This window comes from Varroa jacobsoni, unplaced genomic scaffold (assembly GCF_002532875.2).
Source record: "Varroa jacobsoni isolate VJ856 unplaced genomic scaffold, vjacob_1.0 contig03304, whole genome shotgun sequence".
Taxonomy (NCBI): domain Eukaryota; kingdom Metazoa; phylum Arthropoda; class Arachnida; order Mesostigmata; family Varroidae; genus Varroa; species Varroa jacobsoni.
The window spans coordinates 5,270-12,526 of NW_019214996.1; the positions used below are offsets into that span (position 1 = coordinate 5,270).

Sequence of the window (7,257 nt, forward strand, 5' to 3'; positions counted from 1 at the left end):
GCCGCCTCCCGTTATCAAGGATAGAGGACAAGCCTCACCGAAATCAATGAGTTTCCATATAATGCCATTTTGTATCCTCTTAACTAAAAAATGCAGGAGACTTCGACAGTATTGACTGCTCTATTATTGTATGTAAAGTCATTTTCTCCAGTACGAACGTTAAGTTAGCCAAATGTTTATTAGAAGTCGCGCTTCTGTGTACCATTTTGAATACCATGCTGATAGAACCACATCCTATATTTGAATTAAGCTATTTTCTGGCGTGACGGAACCTCATCCTACCAATCGTCTGCTAGGCCGATCATAATATTTACTATTGTTATTTTACTACATTCGGCTCTGGACGAACCTCACCATCTAACATAGGCTAGCGAGAGGTTATCAGCATGCGGTCGCTAACGGTAACATTGAGAATACAGTAGTGGCGTGCGGCAAAGCAACATGTTACTTGGGAATTTTTCAGCTCGCATTGTTTGGAAACTGCCTCTGTTGCAATGTTCATTTGATGCTACCTTTTCATAATCATTATCAGCATTACCAGTGTCACGATTTCGTCGAATCGAATCGATTAGATACATGTTTTGCCGTTACTAATGCTGTCTCATTGCCCAACAGTGTTGCTCGTCTTCAGTCGACCGACGTCTACTTGGGGTCGACTGAAGACCAACTCAAACCCGGCAAAGAAGGCTAATCTACTATCTGTAATTATATTATCGCTCCGGCTATCGTTAAAGAATGGCGTCAGTGTCCTGAAGGCTCTGTGTTATTTGCCGAAAACAGTTACCTATAGTTATTGCTAATACAGCGTTAATTTGGGTATGATCAGTTGAATTTTTTGTTATGTCTGACGCGATTGATTTGTCAGTCGGCGTTGGAATATCAGATCAAGCAACTGTCAGACGCATGCCACACGAAGTGCGTCCGGCAAACAAAAGGATAACCTAGTGACATGGTTTCGCTAAAGAGTACTGACGGATTTAATTATCGTATCATTTAGGCCCACAACAATAGTACAAATGTACATGTAAACGCATTTACTATTCACAAGGTGATTATTGACTCAGAGTGTATCTGACTATCCAGCAGCCATGGTGCACGGAACGGATAGCTCTTGACTAGTGGAATTTATTAATTCCACTAGAAAATTGAAAGTTCACAACTGTGGGACAGAGGAAACCAGTATCATTATCCACGATGAGTGATTTCAACATTGGCATTGTATAATAGTTGTAGTTGAATGCTTCATTCGGTATATGATGGCTTGCTTGTAGTGGATTTCACGAAACACACAAGCATACACATTCTAAGACTGTATCTGTATTAATTAATCATAAAATGTTCCTCTAAAAGACTTTTTGAGCTTATGTATATACCTATATATATATGTAATCTACTACTGCACAAAAACACGGGATGCATTCAGTCTGTGAACTTGACGAAAATAGTCATGCGGCTCCGCTGGTTTTTATCAGTTGGCAATTTCGCTGTTCTCAATAATCAATATGAGGAAAGGAGTGGCAATGAACTGTTATCGTCATGATAGCACAATGGGTAACGGATTAGCGACGTGTGGTGGCATTAAATTCGAATACGGGCATAGGGCACACTTTATTTTGCGTTATTTTTCGAAGTAATGCCTAACGGTTTAATTGTAAGTTAGCGATTGTTGCCGTCATGTCTATTCACGAATTCATTTAACAAAGCTTGCGTACAAACATCTGCGCTTTTCAAATCGTGCAGTTATTTCGCTAGCTCGAAAAACTTGCTACGGGCATTACCAGAGATGTTTGAATGTTGCTAATTTTGACACGTTTTTTTCTGTACGCAGATCATAGTAGCTACAAGACTTTGCCAAAACTACTATTTCAATATCTGCGAACAATGAAAGTAAAAAGAGGCTTGAATATATAAACTTCATCAAATTGATCTATTTTTGCTGCAGTAAAAATAGTCTAGAGTTCTTATTTAGTTATGCATTGCTTAAGTTGTGGCCACTTTAATAGCTGACAAATTGAAATCATGTATTTACAGAAATAGGAGAAAGCTTTTCGGAAAGTCCTGTTAAGTAGCTGATATTCTCTAAAAGCTTGTCACCGTGGATAACATTCGCTACACACGTCGCTTTACTCAATTACAGCTGTAGCGTTTCGTTAATTAAGGCTAGGTTACCGCTAGTGGGACAATATCAATAAACGATACAGGTGAATAAAAAGTAGGTACACTCATACCTAATATCGTATAGCAACGAAAGGCAAACGCTTATGTCGGCATCATCACACGCCATCCGTATCACGAGTGCATTTATTATTATTATTATCATCATTACAGACAACCTTCTCAGCAAATAAATGTGGAGTTCTGACTGGTACTGCTGCCGCCATAATGAAATCCTTCCTTCGTCCTGAATTGTCATGAAGATGAATGTTAAAATAAACAATTTGATTCGTTTTAGCCTGTGACTTCCATACGTTCAACTTCTCAAAAATTTAAACAACCAAAAATTAACGCTACCTTGGTACCTTCATCATTATCGCTTTCGCTTTAGACCCCGGAACATGTATTATGCAATAGCATATCGGAAGGTTACTGTATAGTCCCTAAAACATTTCATTTGTTATTAACTTCATAATCATATAAAAACCAATACTGAAACTGTTCGGTACCAATCAACCTTTTTTTATTGCAACATAGAATGGATATCCTTTACTTATATTACATAATTACGTACCAATCCAACGATTTTGTAGATATATTACGAATCTAGCAGGTTAAATAACACTTCACAATTACAGTATGAAATATTATGTTTTAAATTAAAGTTATTTAAATCATACTATTGCGTTATTTCTATGTCTGTATCATTAATATGTCGATACATCAATATTGGGCAGCTTTTACAGACCTTTTGAGTAACGTGGAAAAAATTAAATATAGGTAAATATATATACATATATATCTTGCTTTTATTCGCGTGTGTTTTCTTTAATAGTGGGAACATACAAAATAGAACTAAAAATAATCGAACCCAAAACAATAACATTTATGTATAAAGATAATTATCGTCGCGAAATATCGTCGCTGAAGCTGAGCTTATTTCGACCTATCTAGATCGACTACGCCAAGTGGCTGAGCGGTCAATGACGAGCCGGTCGAGTGAATAGCTAAAAACTGGAAGCCTTGTTTGGATTCAACTGGACAACTGCGGTAATAATCAGAAATCTGTAGAATCGTTTGCTGAGTAGTCTCTCGTATCGAATGTGGGATAATCGTTCTGTTACAGCCGAAGGTAACGTTATCGTGCAAGGTACGCGAATTGTTATCCATCATCAAGCTAATGTGTGTTAAGGATGCCTACGACTTTTTTCTGAATTCAGTAACCAGGATCAGAGCGCAATAACATGTAGGAGTAAAACGCACCAACAGAAGCCTATGTTTTTTTTTTTATTATCCGCTTCTGTGATACGCTAAGGCGTTCTCGATATTATCCGTATGTCGCGGCATAGTCAGAAGTATGCACGAGTCGATAGTAACTCACCCAAATAAGGAATTCGGCCTGTTCATGCTTACTGGGCCATAGCCCTTGTTAGCGGCAGTCGAATGAAATTTCAAAGTACACCTTGTTGACCCAGACAGAACACCACCAAGTTCGCTTACGAAACGTAACTAAGGAGTATAGTATTAAAACACGTGAATACCACACGTGAAACCCATGAATCGATCAATGCACAGAACACAGATAACCAAAGTAAATTTTCTTTACTACTTCTGTAAAATCACTTTCGGACCCTTCGTGTTCTATGAAACGGCCAGGCATCTGGATCGTTTTATCGAGGGTTGCATGATTATTAATACTATTAGACCAATAAAGACAGGCAACGGATTTTTTTCGCTCGTCGCATATTTTTATTAATACGCCATCGATACTTCTTCACAAAACATGATCTTGTCATGTAATTTATTTAATACATTTCATTAATTTTAGATTTTCCCTTATACAACAGATGTAGATAGATTGCCGGTTCCAGAATTTTGTGTCTTCTGGTTTTTACCAACTTGGAGTTTACATGGCGACGATGCCGTTTGGCAACAGTTATGCGTAAATATCAAAAATATCAATTGGTGAAAATGGTACAGATCGAGTTATGCCTATGATTTATGATGGTCTCTAATTTACGTTCTTCTTTTTTTGTGCATGCCTTATATTTGATCGGGAAATTGTTGCGGTACTGTTCTTGCCAACATGTAGTTAAGCGCTAAATAGGCTTCATGCAGTAACTGCTACAGCGAGAGTATGATATCGAGAAAACTTGAGTACACTTTGGAGTTTTTAATGTCGAACATTTGGCTACGAGGCCAAAGGCCAGTAGCGTAGAAACAAGCCGTGATTGTGCCGTAATTTGCATCATAGAGTTAGCACGAAAGTGTAGGTTCAAAACCTGCAAGAAACACATAATGGTGGAAAAAACGTAGAAATACGTAAATGGTGCCATCTGAAGTTACGCTCAACGAGAGTACTGAACATAAAATCCGACATATTTATTTAGATCGCTAGAAACTATTAGCGTGAGCGCTGGAACCACTATATTGTGAGCCTATTTGCTTTTTATTACGGCGACCGCAATCGCAATGACTCAGATTAATAGTCGAATAAGCTCTTCTCATTTGATTTAATCATTTTTAGCGTTCAAGTATAGATGCTATTTGCTATTTATTAATAATACTTAATAACAAGCAGGTCAAGGTCGAAGCGTAATAGTAAGCTTAATGTGGCGTTTTAAGTAAAATACTGAAGAAAACTTCAGAGTATGTTCCATCATATAAATAGAGCATCATATATTATAAAAACTAGCTTCAAGTTACGGAACGCAGTTGCGTTCGGGTAGTCTTGAAAATGGTAAAATAATTTTCTTTTTTTTTTAATTCATGCTTCATTCGAACATGCTAAATAAAAATAAATATAAAACACTTCATGCTAGTGAAGACTCGTTCTCATAGTTCAGTGTACAAAAAGGCTCTCTTGAAGACCAGTAGTGCCCATTCGATGTGATTCGTATTACATCCTAAAAAACATTTTTGTCTTCTACGCCTTGCATGTGTTAAGCTGTTAGGCATTACTTCAAATGGCTGACGATCACCGCATATTATACCCTAAGTAACCCCTTTCGGCGGTCATAGACGTCTGCGTCATTTACCGCATGCCATTTTTATCTTCAGATAGACTGAGTGGCGAGAACTATTCGGCCCGATAGTTATAATATAACTAGGTAGATTTCACCCGAGATTTCATTAAGTCTGCGAGCACAGTTATCCTGTTACTTACAGTTAACACGTTCATTATTTGGGTACACACTAGTACAATAGCCCGAGCAATACAACCCGTCAAATTCGTAAACCACGTTTAATTGGCGACTGTCAAATTGTCTTTTCTAACGTAAGAAGACTTTTTTAGCTCAATTAATAAAGTTAGATGTTTGCTTAGCTGACCGAACAGCCGGTAAAAAGCACAAACCATCGCTCGTTTCTCATAGCGTCCAAGCTCAGATTTGCGTACGGTTGGGTCTGTCTGTTTGCCCGTCAAGTTCGTCTTCGGCTGAACTTCGAAGGAAGTGGAACAGGTTCGAAAAACCATATCATAGAAGCTCTGCCCCGCCGACGTTTAATGGCTCTATGCATACCGGTGGGGTTCATTTTTACCCAAGCTAAGCAGACAGGGAAATATAAGCTACTCGAAGATGTGTAAATTGTAAATTTCAGATCTTTGTTTCCTAACTCTTGTTCTCCTAAAAACAAATGTGTCCTGCGTTTAATTTTTTAGATCTTTCTTTTACGAACGTTATAGGCGCCGGAAGCACAAGCGTTATAGACAGACCAGTGTTTTTACGACTTGTCTTCATCTGTCGCTCGAGCCTCTCTCAGGGATAATATAAAGTGAAAATCACTCAGTTCATTTAAACTAACGCATCACAAATTTACTCTGTGGCCCATAGTCTTATTCAGTTTAATTCTAAGCCAAAACGATGACGACAATTTTACAGTAGAGTCTAATCATATGTAAAAATTGATAAGACAAAAATATTCTTCAACTGAGTGTTTCTCAGTCTTATGGCAGAGCAGTCAGCACGTTTGTTTTTTTATGAGCATGAAACCGCAAACAGCTTCTATAAGTTATTAACTGAAAATATTTCACAACGTAATGAACTCTCGTTCATCGACGTCTTTGTTGGTCCCTCGACACAGGAGATCATGTCACTATGTCCTTTGGCTTCGACGAAGAGCGCCGAAGACTTTCCGCGTTTGAAAACGTTTATTTTTCTAAAAAGCATTATCTTCTTAGTACGAAACTGAAGCGGCAACAATGTCAAAGGTAACATGTCAAAGGCAAAGGTCGTATAGTTAAAAAAACAGTATTATAGTACAAAATTGCGGTTAGGCTTCCGTACTTTTTCCAGTGGTTTTTCTCAAAAACAAAAAAGACGTGAATGCTTATCACGAGATGGAAAATTACCAAATTTGAGTCCTCCTGTGCTTTTTAATTTATCTAATGTATTACCTTAATCAATGTTTATATTTTTTGTTATTACAGTCCTTTTTTGGTAAGCCTAAGTAGCAAAATTTTTGTTGCGAGAAGAGATCTATCCCAATCAGAACGTGATATTCTTCCCGCGATAAGAACGAAGTCTAATTCGCTCAATGCGTTATCGCTGATTTATTTATAGCAAATCTCCATTACTGCATTTCTTATTCGTAAGGTTAATTTAATGGCCACTTGTTTCTTACAGAATTTACTTATATGAGCACAATTTATCGGTTCGTAATAGTATAGTATCGCAGCCTCAGGGACATTTCTGGGTAATTTATTTCGAGGATTGTTGGATAAAAATACGCTTCAGCTCAACAAAAGTCTCAGGTATCAAAAGAATTTTTCTGAGCAACTGGCAGTAACTTACGAGAAGCTTCAAATCGTCAAATGAGAACGGTACCGAAGGCAGAAATGTCGCTTGGCAGTAGATTGAATATATAGTAGCAACAGGCACGATACTGCGTAGCAGTAGTCTCAGTAGTCGGCTAGGAAACGAAGCTTCATCGCTTGCATCACGTCGTCGATAAAAATTGGATCTTCTATCCCGAGCCCAGACGCGAACTTCCCGGACAACAAATTGGGTTTTGCGCAAAGAAAGATACTTTATCAAATGAATGAAATTAAGCTTCTGCATATTTATAAAGGTTTACTTTAGACTGTGAATTTTAAATATTAGA

General features: G+C 37.7%; 1 long non-coding RNA gene across 1 annotated transcript; it reads left to right on the forward strand.

The window, feature by feature from the left end:
- The first annotated feature begins 343 nt into the window (after positions 1–343).
- LOC111272796 (uncharacterized) lies at positions 344–2,966 on the forward strand. Its single transcript, XR_002687734.1, has 2 exons — positions 344–401; positions 2,329–2,966. It is a non-coding gene; the product is annotated as an uncharacterized LOC111272796 (long non-coding RNA).
- The last annotated feature ends 4,291 nt before the right edge of the window (positions 2,967–7,257 follow it).